The following is a 20,073-nucleotide window of genomic DNA, read 5'->3' on the forward strand; positions in this document are numbered from 1 at the left end:
GAGCTTATAACTGAAGATTTACAGCAGTAGTATCTGGGATGGCAACATGCACGTGGTACCATCTCGCAATGCTGTGAGCAGTAACTGACATGTCATCAACAATCCCTCCAGTAATTCTCTACAGCAGAGAACTACATCAGATTCCAAAGCAGGGTTGGAGAGCACCCACAGGGACAACCATCTCAAAAGAATGTCAGTTACTGCACAGGTGAATAATCACCTCTTTTTCTACAAGGAGCATCCCTGTGGGTGTTCCACTGTAGGAGACAACTAAGCAGTAACTTCTTAGCCTGGAAGGAGGGGCTCTGGAGGCTATGTACATTAAAGAGTATAGCCATGACAAACTGTGTGTCCTGTTTGGTATATTTGTGTATGTCATAATGTTTAGTAAATGTGTGTATCAAAGTCCATATTGCTGCTTTGCATATGTCTGAAATTGGGACATTGTTTAGGAATGCTATAGGGATAGCCATTGCCCTGGTAAGAGAGTATTCGCATTTTGCCTGGTGCAGGAATATCATTTTTCAAGTACAAGAAGTGGGTGCATGATGAGCTAGTCTCTGATTAGATATGGTTTGACTTACAAAATGCTCTGCTACAGAGAAAAAGTCTGGGAGATTTGCTGAAAGTTTTGTCCTTTCTAGTAAAATGCTAGTGCCCTGCAGACACTGAAGGTAAGGAAATGAGCATCGCTGGCATCTGAATGAAGTTTTGTATAGAACACAGGTGAATGGTTGGTTAAGGTGGAAGAAACAACTTTGGGGAGGAATTTTAGGTGTGGTCTTAGAAAAGACCCTGTATAACTGTTCTTTGAGACGTTTGCCCCTAGGGATGCTCCACTGTTGGTGACAGGTAGTCCCTGGAGCCACACATTGGAGCTTTTGAAGCAGTTGTCAGTTGGGATGCACATATGAGAAAGGGGCCTCGTGCCAGTCATGCCTTGGTGCCTCATGTGCAGCCCAAACCCTTCCCCCTTCAGTCCCTTCTATATGTCCAAGTAGCCAGGTCTTCAAGTAGAGAGGAGGGAAGGAGGGTCATGGAGTACCCATGGAACACAGCTCACAAAGAACAGTTGTCACAGCACAGAGTGAGTAACTTCCTTTTCTTCTTCAAGTCATGTCCCCATGGGTGCTGGTGACTACAAAGCAGCACTCAGTGTGGATGGTGGGACTCTGAGTCACTGCTTGGCAGCTGAAGATAGGGCAGCCAGTGCTGTATGAGCTGCAAGCTGAGGTATGATGGCATAATGCCTAGCAAAAGTGCCGTCAGATGACCAAGTGGCCGCCAGTAGATGTCTCTGAGGGGCACATTGTTCAAGAAAGCAGCAGAAGTTGCAGTTGCATGGGTGGAGAGTGTTTTTGGTGAAGAGGTCAGTGGCCTATTCCAGATGGAATAGCAGCAGGCTATGCAAGACGATATCCATTTGGAAATCTGCTCGGTCGAGATTAGCATACCCCTCAAATGCTCCGCAACACAAACAAAAAGATGTGGAGATTTGCAGAAAAAATGAGTCCTATGTAAAAGGCCAAAGCCCATTGCATGTCTAGAGTATGAAGCATTGTGTCCCTCAGGGGATGCGTGAGGCTTTGGAAAGAAAGCAGGCAAAACTATGGGCTCATTGATGTTGAATGAAGTACCAATTTTAGGTAAAAACGTAGGATGTGGCCATAAAGTCACTTTGTCCTTTGAGAAGACTGTGTAAGGTGGGTTGACCATCAAAGCCCCTATCTCACTGACCCTCCTGGTGGAGATTATGGTGATCAAAAACAACACCTTCATCACAGAAGAAAAGGCAGTGGGCATGTCACCATAGGTTCAAGGGGGTGGGGGGAGATCGCATAAGGCAATCGAGAATCAAATTCAAGCTCCATGAGGGTTCTGGGACCCTGTAGGAAGTGGTTAGAGATTCAGGAGATCCCTGAGAAATCTCCTCATAGTAGGGTGTGCAAAGAGAGATGATCCATCAACCTCATCATGAAAGGCCATTATTGCTACCAGATGCAACTTGATGGAAGAAACTGATAGACCCCAAGTCTTTAGATGTAAAATATATTCAAGGACACAGTGAAGTGGAGCAGTGTGGGGATCGACATGTGCATGTTGACACCAAGAAGAAAATCGCTTCTCAAATAAAATCATTCAGAGCTGAAGCTCCCTGTCCTTTATAACACGTGCCATCAGGCTACAGCAGCACTCACATTTCTGGGGTACATGAGCTACTCTGAGACACCAAATGCAGGATACATGACCATCCAAAACCAGTATAGGGTTGTAACAGGAGTGGCACTTTTTGAACCCCAGTGTGCTCGGCATGGTATCATTGACAGTCCTCTGCCTGTGGCTGCCTTCCTTCCTTTTCCTTCCTCTCTCTAACTTTTGTTTTGTTTTTGTTTTTGTTAAACAGAGAACAAGAAGGGTAGAGGGGGAAATAACTCAAGCAGCCTGTCTTCCCAGGCAGAGCACCACCACTGCCCAGCAGTTCCCCTCACAATGAAAAAAAAATTTTTTTTAAACAGGTAACCAGAATGATAAACTACTCTAAACTAAGAAAACAACAAACTATGCTACCTAACTGCACATGGAGAAACGCCCCGAGGCGAGAGATGAGCTTTGTCCACGACCGAGGGCAGCAAACGAGGAATCGAGAAGGGTTCGGGCCACATGCGTGAGGAGCCAATGCACAAACGGTATGAGGTACCTTTCACACTTGCTGACAACTGCTTCAAAAAAAAAAAAAAAAAAAAACTGACAACTGATAATTGCTTCAAAAAATCTGATTTGTGGCTCCAAGGACTACCATCACCAACAGTGGAGCACCTGTGGGGACATCACTCAAAGAAGAATGACTGTGTCTTTTAGGACTAACGTATAAGGCAGAATCCACCATAAGAGCAACTATTTCACTGACTCCTTTGACCATTGTGATGGTGATGAAGAAAGCAACCTTCATTGATAGAGGTAGTAATGAGCCAGTGATCATGGATTCAAAGGGCCCCTTGTGAGGGTCCTGAGAACAAGGTTGAGATCCCATAATGGTGCTCATTGCTTTATTGGAAGGAAGATGTTATTCAGTCCTTTAAAAAACAGTTTCATTGTGCATGAATGCCATTTAGTTGTCTATCTTATGTTCATGTGAGATTATGGCCAGGTGTACTTTGATCAAAGCGTTGGCAGGCCCTGTTTTTTTAGAGAAAGCATATTGTCTAAAATCTTATAGAGAAGTTCAGAATGCAAAGAAATGGATTGAGATTCTGCCTAGATAAGAAAGTGATGCCAATTTTGTAAGTAAGTACATCTGGTGCTGGGTTTACAACTGTTAAGGATTATTTGCTTTACTTCTTCATAGAAGGATAGATCAGATGTATCTAGCCCTTTAGCTACCAAGCTTTGAGGTGTTGGAGCAGAATCTCAGGATGAAGGCTTTTGCCTGTATCTTAGGTATGATGATGAGTGTAAGGGAGTTGAAGGGGAGGTTTCATAGCAAATTGATTCAGGTAAGGATACCATGTCTGTCTTGGCCAAGTTGGTGCAATTAATATTACTTGTGCCTTGTCCCATATGATTTTTTGAAGAACTCTGCTGAATAATGGGAAAGGCGTACATGTCGGGGATAGTTTCACTTGACAAAAAGAATGACCCCCTGGAGTTCATTCCTAGTTCTGGCTCTGGAGCAATATTTCGGACATTTTGATTTGTTTTGAGTCACAAATAAGTCTATTTTTGGATAGCCCCAGGCCTGGAATATGTATTGGATGACCTGAGGGTGAATCTGCCATTCGCATTTGTGATGAAAACGTCTGCTTGGGTGGCCTACTATCATATTTTGATGTCCCAGCAAGTAAGTGGTGGAAATTTCTATTTGATGCTTTATGCACCATTGCCATAGGTTGATGACTTCTACACACAGGTGGTATGATTGTTCTCCTCGCTGGTGGTTCATGTAGAACATACATGCTGTGTTCTTTGTAAGTATCTTGATCAATCTGTTGTGAATAAGGAGGAGGAAATGCTCATCTGCACATCTGACAGCATAGAACTCAAGCACATTGATTTGAGATAATGTCTCATGAGGCAGCCATCTGCCTTGGATGGTATGGGTTGTTGAGATGTGCCTTCAAGTCCTCCAGAGATGCAAAGGGTGGATGTTAAGCATTGGAAAGATACCCTGGTGCATAGATTTTGTGGCTTTTGCCACTATTCAAGGGAGCATTTTACTTTGTTTGGAACACTGAGGGACTTGCCTAAATGATATTTGTATGGGATAAAACAGATCCAGAGCCATCCTTGGAGGCAACACATATGGAGTCTGCCAAATTTTACTACGTAAGTTGTTGCTGACATATGTCCGAGAAGCTGCAAGCATTGTTTGACTGACTCTTGAGGACTGTTGATGATGGTAGAGGCCAGGGTAGTAAGAGCCAGGAAGCGATACTGTGAGAGTTTGGTGTACACATGTATGCAGTTTAGGACAGCACCGATAAACTCCAGATGTTTTGTAGAGGTAAATGAGACTTTTGTTTATTTGGAATCCCAGGGAATTGAAGAGATTGAGTGCGAGACTTGTATTTCATATTGCTTTTTGCAGCGATAGAGCAGTTATTAGACAATCATCTGGATATGGGAAAATCATGATTCCTAACTTCCATAGATGAGCTAACAGTACTGATAGCACCTAAAATAAAAAAAAAAAAACAAATCTGGGAGCCATGGCCAGATCCAACAGTAACACTCAATATTGGTAATGTTGGTTGTGTGGATTGAAGCACAGAAATCTTGTGTGTGCTAGGTGAATTGCAATATAGAAATAAGCATCTATAGTTCAAGGGATGACAACCAACCCTCTTTTTGACGTATCGTAATTACGTTTGCTAAAATAACCATTTTGAAACGTTGCTTCTTTAGGAACTTGTTTAGATGGTGCAAGTCCAAGATGGGCCTCCATCCTCTGGTCTTTTTCAGGGTCAGAAAGTATCTGGAGTAAAACCCCATTCCCCGGGAATATGTTCTATGGCTCTTAGTTGAAGCAGGTGCTGTTTCTCCAACAGGATCTCATGGGAGGAGGAAGGAGGTTGAGTAGGAGGGGTGGATAGGAAAGGAATGGCATAATCCTTTGATATTATTTGTAGCACTCACATATCACTTTAATTTGCTCCCAACCTAGATAATATGAAAGAAGGTGGAAAGTAAATTTGTGGTGACGTTGGCACTCTCATTGCATATGGGGTTGTCAAACCATTGAGCAAGATCTCAAAATGACTGATGGGAAGTAGATGGTTGAGAAGATGGAGGCTGTTCCTGATTCTGCCTACATCTCTGGTCACATGTTAGTTGCTGTTGACTATAAACATGATGGGCAGAATCGCTGGGTATAACACCACTCTTGTTTTTTCCTGGACTGAGGGACGCACATGCCTGGCATCTTAAGAGTTGCCCTGAATTTTTTTAATGTAAGCATAGAGGCATCAGTATTCTCTGGGAACAGCTTCTGGTCTTCAAAGGGTAAATATTCTACTTCTGATTACCTCTTTAGAGAATCACGAGAGGTGAAGCCAGGACATCCAGTACATAACTACAGCGGTTCCTACAGATCTTGCAGCAGTGTCAGCCAAGATAAGGGATGCTTGCAGAGTTGTCTTTGCGCTATAAGTGATCTCTCTACTATGTTGGCCTTATATGCATCTTTGCTGTAATCTGGGAACTTATCAATAAAAGGCTTCATTTTCTCAAATTATTTGTATGTGTACTTTGCCAACAGAGAAGAATAGTTCATGATACAGAACTGCAAGGAGGCAGACAAGTATGCTTTCCTATCAAAGATATCCAATCTCTTCCAATCTTTGTTATAGAGGGTTGTTTTGAATCAGATCTGCCTGTCCTTATGATGTACCACATCTATGACTAGAGAATTTGGGGTGGGAGGGGGGGAGAATTCAGCTCCTTTAACTGGCACACAATACTTTCAGTCTGTCTGCTTAGAAAAAAGTGGGTTGGATGTGGTGGCTTGCAGGTTCCATTATGGCCTCATTTATTGGTAAGGCTCTCTCTGAAGGAGGAGGGGCCTGAAGAATATCAGTCAATATTATGCTGTGTTTTGGATAATTCTGCAAGAAAGATGTCTAATGAATCTGCCACTCTTTTAAAGACGTCTTTGAACAATTTAAAATAGTCTCCCATAGTTGGAGATGGGGGCATGATATTCTTATCTGGTTAACGATGACAGTGTGTAGAAGGCTTAGTGTCATCCTCCTATGCATCCTCCAAGCTCTCGGTGTCCCTTTGAGGTGTGTCCGAATGGAGCTGGGTGGGGAGCTCTTTCTTCTGTGGAGCAATTTCTTGTGAAGCAGCAGATTGGTGAGCACTATAGAGGGCCCCTGAGTCCCAACCTGGCCAAGTGGTAGGGAGGGTAATGGGTGGCATCCATAGAAATTGTTGCCAGACCTAGACTAGCATCTGAGGTGTTTGCGGCTGTGGTGTTGTATATTTGGGAGATGAATCATGGGGAGAGAACAAGATCTCATCATCATCTTCATCTTGAAAAGGGCAAGGCAGAGATAGTTGGTGTCTGCTAGACCCCTGGTGCATAGGTACTGAAAAGCCAAGTGCCTGGTACTAGAGATCTCACCAAGTTGCAAGCGCAATACGGTGAAGCTTGTTGCTGTTGGTACCGGATTGGTGACCATCTGTACTAATGAAGGTTCCTTTGGTGCTGCTGGCTCCTTTGACACTGGAATGACCATTTTGTTCTTAGATTTTAAGTAATCTAAGAGCCTTACAAGCCTTAAACACTCAGGACTTAGAACATAAGAACGACCATACTGTGTCAGACCAAAGGTCCATCTAGTCCAGTATCCTGTCCTCCAACAGTGGCCAATATCAGATGCCCCCGAGGGAGTGAACAGAAACAGTGATCCCTCTCCTGTCATCCATTTCCAGCCCCTGAAAACAGAGACTAGGAACACCATTTCTACCCAGTCTTGACTGCCTGTACCAGACGTGATCAGCACCAGTCAGTCTGAAGAGGACGGTGCTAACGGTGCCATGCTGGACTTTGCCAGGGAAGGATTTCCCTTCATAAAAGCACTCATCAGCAACAATTACTGTTTTTTGTTGATGGTCTTTCTTAGTTGGAGGGTCCTGAGCACAGGGATCCTGATCTGAGGTCGCTGTAGGTGAGTTTTGAGGAGACAAGATCTGAGACTGAGGAATAGTTTTAATTGAAGGTCCAATGCCTTAAGAGACCTCGCTGAAAGTTTTACACAACTGGGGCATTTTTGTGGGACATGAGCTTTTCCAAAGCACCCTATGCACTGGGCATGGCCATCAAACTGGAGTGGAGAGCCTGCAAGTGAGGGATCTTTTGAAATCAGGGGAGCCCAGTACAGTGGAGATCCTGTGAGGGGAAATTACTGGGGAGAGAAAGAGAAAACCAAAAGACTTTTTTTAAATAATAGGTTAATGAAAATCAGGGGAAGTAGTAGATACGGCACAGCACATACATTGCCACCAGTGTACTGCTGCTGTAAATCTCTGATTATAAGTGCAAGGCGCTAAAACACCTACAGTAGAACATCCACAGGGACACTTCTCAAAGAAGAAACATTACTAACACCAACAGAAGCACTCTTCTGTTGCCATAGCTGCATCTACACTGGAGGGTTTTGCTGGCATAGTTCTCACTGGCTGGGGTACGTGGGGTTTTTGGCATCCCAGTCTTTATCGGTACAGACTGGGTCATTGTAGACCTGGCCTAAGAAAAGGCCTGCTGTGGGTTATAAGACCAGGCTGAATTTGGTCAGGAGAAACTCAAATGAACAGGAGGTTTGTGTGAACTGCTCCACACATAGACTCTCCTTAGTTCCCAGTCAGACGATCTGGGGAGCAACAAATGTGCAGGGAGCAGGAGCCAGCTTGAAAAGTTGGTGGAAGATTCATGGTCACTCAAACTTTATATTAAACAAGCCAAAGTCCCAGAAGAGGAAGGTTTCAGAGAAACACCTATATTTTGAAGTTTGATTAGCTGGGAACAAATGGGAAACTGAGGCAATAACTGGTCCCAAAGCAGATCAGGAAAGCCCGAATACAGAAACACCATAAAGCCAAACATTCATATGTGAACTGGAAAATGTTTTCTTTTTGTGGTCAGATAAGACAGATAATAAGATTATGTTTTGTGTGAATGCAGGTTAAAGAGTACCCTAAAATATAACCTTTAACTTCACAATATAACAAAACTTCATTTCCTGCTCAGAGACAGCACTCCAAGATCAATCAATCATAGGTAAGGTGAACATAGAGTCAACATTCTTAATTAGTGTTGATGCACTTTCCTCTATGCCCCCATCTGTCATGAAGACTGTTTAAAAATCTGAGTTATTAGTCTTTATTGGGAGAGTATCTGGTTAATATCCCTAAGAGTAGAAATCATTCATCCATCCACCATACACTGGTGCCTGATAATTCCTACCCCCAATATAATTTACAGATAACCACCGCCCTGAGACTATCTAGGCAGCTATAAATCAAAAAGAGAGTAGCTCCCATGCAGCCTGGGTTAATTTTTGTTTATAATATATCCACAGAGAATGTTGGTTTGACACTTTAGGAGTCTGTTTATAGATCAGATACAGAAAATATAAAAGAACTAGTCAGAGTAAAATAAAACAAAACATCAGTCAAATAAAATACAGTAGAACCGCTCTAGCTCATGCTAATGACTAGAAGGTCTACAGTGCCTTATTGAATTGCTAGAAAGTGAAATCACAACGTAAAAAAAGCTAAGACCTTACTGAACAAAATGTACTTATTTTACAAAATGTAATAATACTGTATTTTACAAGTATATAAAGTATCATTGTAAAAGTGTAAAGTCAAACAACACAGCTTTTTATTTTTAAATATTTGCTGAGTACCAGAGCTTCTCTCACCATTCCCTGGTGTGCAGATTAATATTTAGCACAATATAAACTTTGCTAAAGTCAATTCCTATACTGAACAATTTCTTTATTTCTGCTGTTAACACTCCTGCTTCAGAAAGTCTGTTTTATCAGTCATAGCAGATTTGACAACAAATTCAGTATTTAATTTTGCTGTCACAAAATACATGTGAAATTTTATTTTATTGCTTACTGAATACGTAAAGAAAACTTTGAGAAGTGCTGATACGATTGGGCAACTGATTTAATTAATGAGGGGCAACAAATGCAGGACCCAGATTTGGGTGGTCCCTGGTTACAATAATTAATTGGGCATCTTGTATTAACATAATTATGTCAGTGAATACACCACAGCTTTGCTCACACCAATGCAAGTACCCTACAACACCGACATAATAACTATACCTTGATGAGAGGCAAGGGGCTCATATCCAGGTAGCTACAGCAACTTGGGTTGCCAGATGGTTTAACTAAAAATACCAACCTCCCACCACCACCCCAAAAAAAAAAAAAAAAAAAAAAAAAAAACCACTGGGGAAAAAATTCTGTTGAGAAAAAAAAAGGGGGGGAGACCAAAGTTGTTGAGCCAAAAATAAAAAAGGACCCCGAGAGCTATTAAGCAAAAAAAATAAAATAAAATAAAATAAAGCAACATGGTGCCTTTAAGAAAAGGCCATTGAAGCTTTTTGCCAGCGGCCATCTTATTTTCCTGATCAAGCCAGAAGACAGCTTCCCTGCTGAACCAGGTAAGCAGGGGAGGGTCCGAGGGCCCGGGGAGAGAGGGGGCTCAGGGACTGGGCCCGGTTGCTGAGTGTGTGTAGAGTTGCCAGGTGTCCGGTATTTTCACCTCCTAGCAGGGGAAAAAAAACCAGAAAATACCGGACATTTTAGGTGTCCGGTATTTTCTGATTTTTTTTTTTAATCATACAGGAGGTGAAAATACCGGACTATCCGGGTCAATACCAGACACCTGGCAACTCTAACTGCAACCCAAACTCTATGTAGACGCTGTGGGTTATAATCAGTTGTTGGCTGTCATGGCTAGAGCCATGAAAATCACAAGAAAGCCGCTCACAGCTTGAGCTATCACCAGAGGATAGGTGGAGACTCCAGCTACAGCCCAGTTACTCTCTGGGCTCCCCACTTGGAGACACAACGCTGCTCAGACTCCAGTTTGCCCACACCCAGCCAAACTGTTTCCTGAGCTCAACACACTAGGCTCCCCGCTGGGAGCCTGGCTGCCCCAAGGCACTCAGCTTTCCACTGGAAGCCTAGCTGTACCAAGGCACCCAGTTCCCCACTCCTCCACTGGAAGCCTGGCTCACTGCAAGTCTGGGCAGTTACTGTGCTCCCAGCAGGGAGCTAGGAGGCAGCTGGGCTCCAGGAAAGGAGCTGCACAGCCTTGATAGCCCAGCTTCTTAGCTCCCTACATTCAAAAGTTTTAGAGGGTTAGCCATGTTAGTCTGTAATAGGAAAAAAAAAAACTTTAAAAACAACAAATAGTGTTTGCAGCACCTTAGAGACTAACAAAAAATATAGATGGTATCATGAGCTTTTGTGGGCACAACCCACTTCTTCTGATGAATGGAGTTTAAGGGATCCCTACATTGCCATTCTTAAATCAGTGTAAGCATTCCTGGTGATGATGAGCCCCACTACTAGAAGGGGGAAGTAGAGTGGACATGAACTACCACAACATAATTACTGAGGAGACTATTAGTCAACCTACCATAGGTCAACTTAAGTTTGTAATGTAAACATGCCCTCAAACTTAGCCTGATAAGACCTCTGAGACTGGGTGTGGGAAAGCAAAGGAGGAAGTGGGGAGGAAGGAAAAAATCCATGAAAATGGAAGACTAGAAGAAAAGACACTCTATATTTTGTAGAGAGCCATGCTGCTTTCTCATAGAAGGATGGGTCCCCTAAATTATGTTTTTCTGTCTCCTGCTCCTAACATTCTAATCTGCAGGGTGAGGTCCTTTTCCTCTGCTTCCCAGAGAAGACATATAATCCAGAAGTAAGAAGAGGAAAACAAAAACACATGAAAAACTTTAGGCACCTCAACTCACACAAGCACTCATAAGAAAGCCAGTTCTTATTTAACTATTAGTATAATTCTCTCAAAGAAAGATTGGTGTGAGCTGGGGAGGGGGGACAAGAGAGGGAGGGACTGTCTCTTAAACATTGGGATTTCTTCAGTCTCTTTTACTTCTGAGTGGTTTAATCTTCTGGAAAGTATGCAAGGTCAAGTCACCCTGCTTGCCTAAAGGTTTGCTTCTGAACACAAGCTTGAAAGACTTTGTAGGATCTAACTATACAGGGAGCATATCATATCAAGAGACTAAAGCAGATTTTTAATGAAATCTTTTCTAATTTTGATCTCTACAGAATAAAGCAGAGATATTCCAGACACTTATACAAGAAAAACTCATGGGATTATCAACTAATAATCTTGTATTATACTGAAAAGACAAATTTAGATACTTTCTGCAGCCTACTCCATGGAAAAATACATGAAACTGTGAAAGTTACCACATGTGATTATGTCAGAAATGAAAAGTAGCTCTTTTAAATGTGATGAAAATATTAATCTACTATTCAATATTCTGGGTAGCACAATTCTGAATCCACATCTGGAGGCAAAACAAAATTCTAGAAGGGAAGAGAGTTCACACTAACATATCAATGGAGAGAATCTTAATGTCTACCTAAAGTCTTTGCACTAACAGGCTATTAGTGTAAAACAAACAATAAAGTTACGTAAACAGTTTTTAGCAAGGCAATGCTGCCAATACTAATGATTCAGATATTCCTTAAACAAACACTTGTGTCCACCACAGACTACTGTGCATACATAACTAAGTGCCATAGGTGAAAAAGCCTAATACATATGTTGCTGAAAGGAGCACATGTTATATGTGACGCCAATCTGCAAAATATACCGGAGACATTTAGATGAAAAACTTTATACACTGCTAAACAACCTTTTTTTAAACTGTTAGATTAAAAAAACCCAAACACCACACCCATACCCACATTCATAACAATAGTCCTGCAAGGAAACCCAGGAACAATCAATTCCTTAAATTCATCTGTATGGATTCCCTTATCAGAATTCAGTGGATGGAACAGTGGGTTTCTTCCCATTATCTATCCTGCAGAATAGATGAATATTTGAGATTCTTCTTACAAAAAGAAAGAGACAGAGATGTATATTGTAACTTTTTCAACATATCCAAAACATTAAATGTGTCATTACAGAAATGCAACAATGAGGATGCATACAGTTCATAATAGGCTAAGTAGTATGAGGCAGGCCAAATTAAGGCTTTCTTATCCAAATGATCAAATGTTGGATTCAACACAGAAGTCAAAAAGAAAACTTCTAATTTATGGGACTGCAGTTAAACATGCAGAATTACCACTGTGAAAATTGTGTCTAATGGCAGTCTTCGAGTAATGTCACTACTGTAAACAAGTATTATTGGAACAATCTCCAAAAGATAACTAAAAAGCAGATTAGAAAAAACACCATTCTATAGGGCAGGTATTTGGATGATGGTAACCAACTACATTTGTTGTAATGGAGTAGTTCTATAGACATTAACCAAAGAAGCCATAAAAGGCTAGAATAAAAAAAAAAAAAAAAAAAAAAAAAAAAAAAAACCACCACACAATCCATTCCTAATTTAATGAACACAAGTAATCTCACTATTTGTTTAAGTGCTTTGCTAGATCAGATTCTAAATATCATACAGTTAAAACACCTGGATTTTACACAAAAATGCAGGTTTTCCTGTCAAATTCAAACTTCTGCACTTGAAAAATTAGGTCTTTAAAGAAGAAAAAACATTTAAAGTGAGTTGAAATTAAAATAATCTTATTTGGAACACCTATGTAGCAACAGTGCATTCAAAACTACACCAATTTACAGAATGTCTGATGTGTATAGGAAGGAGATTGTATCTCATCTACTCCTCCAGTATATCCTTTTGTTATTTTGTGATGAGTGATGTTCAGGAATCCAAGAAATCAATTTGCTACAAAAAAAATGCAGAATTTGCATTTTTACAGAGAATCTTCAGGTTTTTACATTTTGTGAAAAAATAAAAACATATACAGTAGGACCCTGTTTATCTGAGCTTCCATTATCTGGCTCTTTGGCTTTGTCTACACTGGCGAGTTCTTGTGCAAGAAGATTTACAGTACGGCGTCAGAAGACAGAGCTTCTTGAGCAAGAGCTATGCTCTTTTCTAACAACTGTACGCCCTCTTGCGCAAGAGGGCAGTGTGGACACACGGCAGGGACTTCTTGCACAAGAACTGGCCTCCACAAAAAAAACACAGGTGGCCACTCTAACACTCCATACACAACTCCCTAGTTCCCCCTAGCCAGCCCCTCCTTAAAGGCACAGGCACCCTGCGGAGCCGCGCAGCACACGCAGCCTGAGTAGCAGTCAGAGGGAGTCATGACAGCCACCCAGCCACCGTGACGTCCTGCAGGTCCCACCCAGGAGCCACCCCAGAGCATTCAGCAGGCCCACAGGGGCACCAAGCGGTGGGCCCCATGCTGGGGCACCGCTGAGGTCAAGGCCCTCCTGGATCTCTAGGGCCCAGCCCGGGGGCGAGGGGTGTTTCCATCCAGGAGCAACCCAGCCCTAAGGGAACAGCCCTGACCCCACACAGCCTGAGGGGTGCCGCACACAGCACGCCACCATGGCCGACCATGGGACATGGTAGCTGCCCCAGGGGAAGGCACAATGGGCCCCCACCCCCGCAGCCGCAGCCCCCCAGGTGTCCCCCAGGCTGCCTCGGGTCCCCCCCCTCACTGTACCCAGGGGAATCCTCCCACGCCAGCCACACCCATCCCCAGGCATCATGGCACATGTGGCGCAGGGAGGAGGGCACAGGGCACCCAGAACATCATGGGGCAGGGTTCACTGACCGTCTCGCTGTCGTCTGCTTCCCCTGCAGTGGGACCCCTGCCAGCGAGGGACCCTCCAGCTCTGTCCTGCCGGTGCTGAGGAGCCAGGGCCCGTTGCAGCACTCCCGTGACCACCACCGCCTGCTCCACCACCACATCTATGCTATTGAGCGCATTGAGCGCTCACTTGCTGCTAAGATCCGTGCAGACGAGGCGTGGCGGGAGCGGATGTGGGGCCAGTACCTGGAGTGCTGCGACCGCATGGGAACCCTCCTGGACACTATCGCGGAGCACACGGGCCCTGCACCACAGCACAGCGTGGCCTGGCCTCCCCCCCTCACCCCTGCTGCCCTCCCTGGCGTGCCCAGCGCTCCCCCTACCTTTTCTCCCCTGGCATGCCCATGCCCCCTCACACGGCCCCCCAACCTCGGCACCTCTCGATACACCCCGCCCTGACCTGGCATGGGGGGCACCGGGACCCTGCACCCGTGGTGGTGGGAGAGGACGCCCCTCCCACCCATGAGGCCCTCCTCCGAGTTGATAGCCCCCCTCTTTGCCCCTCCCCACAGCCCACCTCCTTCCCCTTGTAAATAAACAACCGTCACATGTTATGCAAGTGCATGCTATTTATTGGGAGGTGAGGGAAGGGTGGGGGGAAGAGTTGGTGATGGCAGCGGGAAGTTGGGGTACGGGGGGAGCCCCGCGGTTGGAGGCGAAGGGCGACCTACTGTAGGGCCGGGTCAAGCAGCAACCAGAGGGCTTCCCGGATCTGCACCCCGTCGTGGCTGGCCTGCCAGGTGGCAGCCGTCCGAGGCTACTGGTAGGCCTGGCCCTCACCTGCCATCCACCACGGGAGGAAGGCCTCCCTCTTCCCCTTAATTATGTTGTGGAGGACACAGCACGGCGCGATGACCTCTGGGACGTGCTGCACCCCCATGTCCAGGCAGGTCAGGATGCACCTCAAGCGTGCCTTCAAGTTCCCAAAGGCACACTCCACGGGGTTGCGGGCCCAGTCCAGGTTGGTGTTAAAGGCAGCCTGGCTGTGGTCCAGTCGGCCTGTGTACAGCCGCATGAGCCAAGCCATCGGGGGTAGGGCCGCGTCCCCCACGATGCACACTGCAATGCTGACGACTGGACGGTTAGGTCCCGCTGGGAAAGTAGGTCCTCTCCTCCAGCCTGTGGCACAGGCCTGAGTGCCGGAATATGCGGGCATCATGGGTTCGGCCAGACCACCCCACATAAATGTCTTGGAACCGGCCCAGGTGGTCCACGAGGGCCTGAAGCACCACTGAGAAGCAGCCCTTGTGGTTGATGAACCGGGCCAGCTGGTGCTCCGGCACCTGAATGGAAACATGCATACCGTCTACGGCTCCCCTGCAGTTCGGGAACCCCAGGGCAGCGAAGCTGGTGAGGGTTTCCTCCAGGTCACAGGGGCAGATGACCCTCTGAAGCAGGACGTCATTGATGGCGCAGATGACCTGCAGAGGGGCACATGGGAGCACAGGGGATGCACAGAATGAGACGCGGTGGGTACAGTGGCCCATGGAGCGCTCCCGCCTCCCTCTGATGCCCCCTCCCTCCATGCACGCCAGGGCCCCCTCTCCTGGGGGTTCCCCCCCAGCAGGACTACCTGAGGGAGGGACGGCATGATCCGCTGGGTGTGGGGCTTACCCCCACAGACTCCCCAGCATGGCCCCATCCCTCCCCCGGGGCAGGCCCGCAGGCCCCCAGAGGCCTTACCTTCCCAACAACCGTGCCGAGGGTGGACCTGCCTACCCCGAACTAGTTTGCCATGGTGCAGTAGCTGTCTGGGGTGGCCAGTTTCCAGAGGGCGATCACGACCGTCTTGTCCACAGGGATGGCAGGGCACAGGCGGGTGTCCTGCTTCCAGAGTGCAGGGTTGAGCCAGGTGCAGAGCTCGTGGAAGGTCCCCCTGCGCATCCGGAAGTTCTACACCCAGTGCTAGTCGCCCCATTGTCCCAGCACCAGGTGCTCCCACCAGTCCCTGCTGGGGTCGTGCCTCCATAGGCACCTGTCGGTGGTGGGGTGGGGGTGCCCGAGCATAGCTGTGGCATTGATCACAAGGGCCTGCAGGTGCTGCCCAGTCTCCAGCTCCCGCTGGAGCAGTGTGGCTCTCTGGTGCAGATGCTCCACGGCCTCGATGATGGCCATGAGGGGACACTGGTGGCCAGGGTCCTCCTCTGGCTCCATGCCTGGAATGGCAGAGCGAGGGTGCCCAGGGCCAGTAGCCAGGGGCTGTGGTGCCCTAGGCGTTGCAGTGAGAGCTCCATGTGTTGCAGCTGTGGCTCTCGGTCCCTCCAAGAGATGCCAAAGCAAGGCATCATTCTTGCACTGTGCTTCTGGCTGTGTGGACATTCTCTTGCACAAGCTGTTCTTGCGCAAGGAACTGCCAGTGTAGACATAGCCTTTGTATTAACCAAACAGGGGCTGACAGCTCAAATCCCAGGTGCTAGGGCTTAAGCTGTCAGCTGAAGCCAGAGCTCTACCATGCAGAACTGACAGGAGCCCCACTGCACAGCATGAGGCAAGAGTGCTCCAGATTATCCATATTTTTGATTAACCAATGTGACACTGGCTCCAATTAAATCAGATGAATATATTTAAGTTCAACATTTCATTTTAATCATTGGAAAAATAGATTATGGTTTTTTTAAAATCAGAGAATTTGGGGGATTTTAATCACAAAAAACTAGGATCCCAGGTAATATTATATATACAGTGGAAACTGATCTTTCATGGAATTAGCAATCATCACTGTGTAGTTTCTGATGTCATTTCAGTGAAGAACCCCACGAGTCTGATACACAGTGATCATAATTATGAGTTTGCACAAGAGTTCCACTTACTCAGAACAAGCTCCAAAACTATGTTCTTTGCAGCAGCCAATTGTAGAGTGAGAAGTATCTGAGATCACTAATAGAGGTCATTGGAAGTAAGGGTAACACAGTATTTATTAACAGACCTTGTTACAAAAATCAGGGAACGAAAACCAATTGATACAAAAGTTTCACCTAACTTTCCTGCCCATTCCAAAAGATATAGTTGTAGCCATGTCTGTTCCAGGATATTAGAGAGACAAGGTGAGCCTGAGCATGATAATATCTTTTATTGAACCAACTTCTGTTGGAGACAGAAACAAGCATTTGAGCCACACAGAGCTCTTCTTCAGGTCTGGGGAAAATATTCTGAATGTAACAGATTATTTAGTGTAAGTAAGTAGTTAGCACATAATGTATGGGTGTTTTTGTCTTTTATCATTTCCCTATGAGTTCATGCAAGAATACACTCAAGGCCAATCAGAGGGAGAAGCCAGGAGGGCCGTTTGGCCTAGGCCTCAAGCTCAAAAGGGACCTCAAAAATTAGACACTTGTCAATTTTTTAGCATTTGATGAGTTTAACAATTTGTTTTTATGCGCATTCCTATTGGCTCAAAATAACACATTCTCTCAGGCTAGAAAAGCATTTGTTAAATAAAAAATATTCAAATTATATCTCTCTTTTTTGGTGCCTTACTTTATTTTCATGTTTCATTTTTTTTTATTATTATGGCGAGAGACCCCAAAAGCAGAAAGTGGCGTGGGCCTCTCTGTACCTCTGAGAGGGCCTGAGAACAGTGCACTAAATTCCCCAATAGCAATTATGTGTGTGAAACCAGACAATCACTATACTCTCAAATGAACTCACACAGGAAAATACGATACAAAACACACCCTATTTTGGGTGACCATTTTGGTGAAGACAATCCCTTTTTTAAGCCCTGTCCTGGCCATCCCAACTTTTTAGGCAAAAGTGGGAATTTTCCCAGTTTGCTCAAGAAAACGGGACAAATGCCCACTTCTGTCAAAAAGTGGGGTGCAGAGGAATGGGAGGGCAGGATAAGCATTAATGTCAGAATTGGATGGGAAAGATGCGGGCCTTCAGGCAGCAATGCCAAAGAGTGGGGGTAGGTAAGAAGCTTGGGCCAGCCTTGGATGGGGAGCAGGGGAGGGGATGGGAAGGCTCTGGCTAGCTCCACATGGTGGCCCTAACCCAGTATCATCAGTGGGGTGAACATTTCACAAAGTGATCTCTCTGTCTGACATCCGACCTCATCCTCAAATGAAATGTACACAACGCTTTCAAAAAACAAGCATTTGAGCTAACACTCATATTTCTACTAGATACCAAAAATCATGGACTGAACATACACACTAGATTTACAATTTATTACAACAATCTTCAACCCACAGTCTTTTTGTCTTAAGACTGCAGAAGTGTTAATGGGCTCATACAACTGCACATTCTCTATTGTAATATAAGCCATCAAGTGCTAGCAATGCCCCTCTGCCATTATATTGGCCAAACCAGACAGTCTTTAAGACAGAGGATAAATGAGCACAAATCAGGCATCAGAAATGGTAACACATTAACCCATAGGGGAACATTTTAACCTGCCTGGTCACTCAATCATGGATTTAAAAGTAGCCATTCTTCAACAAAGAAATTTCACTAACAAATTACAGAGAAAGTCTGCAGAACTGAAATTTATCTACAGATTTGACACCATTGCCCTGGGCTTGAACAAACACATTAACTAGCTGGCACATTACAAAGCTCCTACACACGCACATTTTTTTTGTGCAAAATAAAGTCATACTTTGTGATTACGTACAGATACCAAATTTTACATACACAATCCTGACACTTAAATTAGCTGAATGCACTACGTTTTAAACCAGAATATGCTGGGTCAAAGATTTAAATTATTTTTGTTTTTTACTGGAAAAAAGTCATGACTATTATGATTAGAGTTCATAAAAATATTTGCCAACAAAATTAAAATCAAGTCACTTATTCAACTGTCATTTTAGTTCAAAGAAAAATATTACTGTTACAAATCACAAAATAATTCAAATTAGTTACAGAAAAAGTAATGGAAGTTTTACAAGTTTCTGGTTCAAATGTACTATGTATGGTAATTATTCAATAAATTAATAATGTTTGAAGTTGAACTCCTACAAATTTAAAACTCTTCTTTTACTTCCCTTTTGCAAGCACATTACATTAAAAAATAAATATATTTAATTTCTTGAACTTTCCTATAAGTGTAATCTATGCGAAATGACTTTGCCTGGTCAATGACGAGCCTCACCTGCAAGTACATAGATATCTTGGTTTCTGCTATTTGCATTCTAATTCATCAGATGAAGTGGGTTTTACCCACGAAAGCTCATGATTCTATGTATTTTGGTTAGTCTCTCAAGTGCCACAGGATTACTCACTGTATTCACTTATGCTAAACAATCTGTTCCATCTTGCATGTAGCTGTGAGGTTCTGAAATACCTTTCCCTGAAGAAGAGCTCTATGTGGCTCAAAAGCATCTGTCACCAAGAGAAACACGTCCAATTGAAGACAATGCCTCATCCACTTTGTCATTTCAAAAGATGACTTTTGCCACTTCCAAATCATTTTGTAGTACAAATACGGAAGAATTTCTTAGTATATTTGTTAGTAAAGAGTTGTTTTTTCTAATGGTCTTCTTCTATGCCATGCATCTCGTAGGACATTATTTCTCAAACAATAGTACAATTTTAGGGGTACTCGAGAGAAATCTAGGGGGTATGTCAACACAACTGAAATTTGGAAAAAACTGAATTTTTGTTTTAAGTTTTACAGCGTTTTATTATTTTTGTACTCTTTACACCCAAACATTTAATTGCCCACTCAGCTACGATTAAGTTGTTTAAACAAATGTGTTGCAATGATAGAAAAAATGTATGTCTGAAAACTGTAGGTATTGGGCGTACTTTTTTTTTTAAAGGGGTACTTTATAAAAAGGTTGAGAAACACTGTCCTAGGATGCTTACAGTATACAATTACATTAATATACTATGCAACTTGACAGTAACTTGCACCATTTGAAAATGGCATTTATTTGGAAAAATTATTTTCAACCACCATAGTGCACATGTATAGAGTTTAAAATGAAGGAGGGAAATGTAGACGTAAGATACCAGCTTTTCCACACTTTTTAAATTATCTAAATTAGAATTATTTCTCCATTTCAGTTAAACACTTTCACAAGTAGATTAATGGACATAAAAAAAAATCCCTGTTCTTTCACAGGTGGCATCAGTATGTAGAATGATATGGGAAATGGGAGTTTAAAGCAAAGTAACATTAAGATACTTAAAAGGGGCACCACCACCTTTAAAT

General features: G+C 44.0%; 1 protein-coding gene across 9 annotated transcripts in view; it reads right to left on the bottom strand.

The window, feature by feature from the left end:
- Positions 1-20,073, bottom strand: part of RAB28 (RAB28, member RAS oncogene family) — a 110,588-nt gene that overhangs the window by 63,110 nt on the left and 27,405 nt on the right. The gene's annotated exons all lie outside the window — the stretch shown is intronic.

This window comes from Pelodiscus sinensis, chromosome 4, assembly GCF_052426305.1.
Source record: "Pelodiscus sinensis isolate ZL-2025 chromosome 4, ASM5242630v1, whole genome shotgun sequence".
NCBI classification, from domain to species: domain Eukaryota; kingdom Metazoa; phylum Chordata; order Testudines; family Trionychidae; genus Pelodiscus; species Pelodiscus sinensis.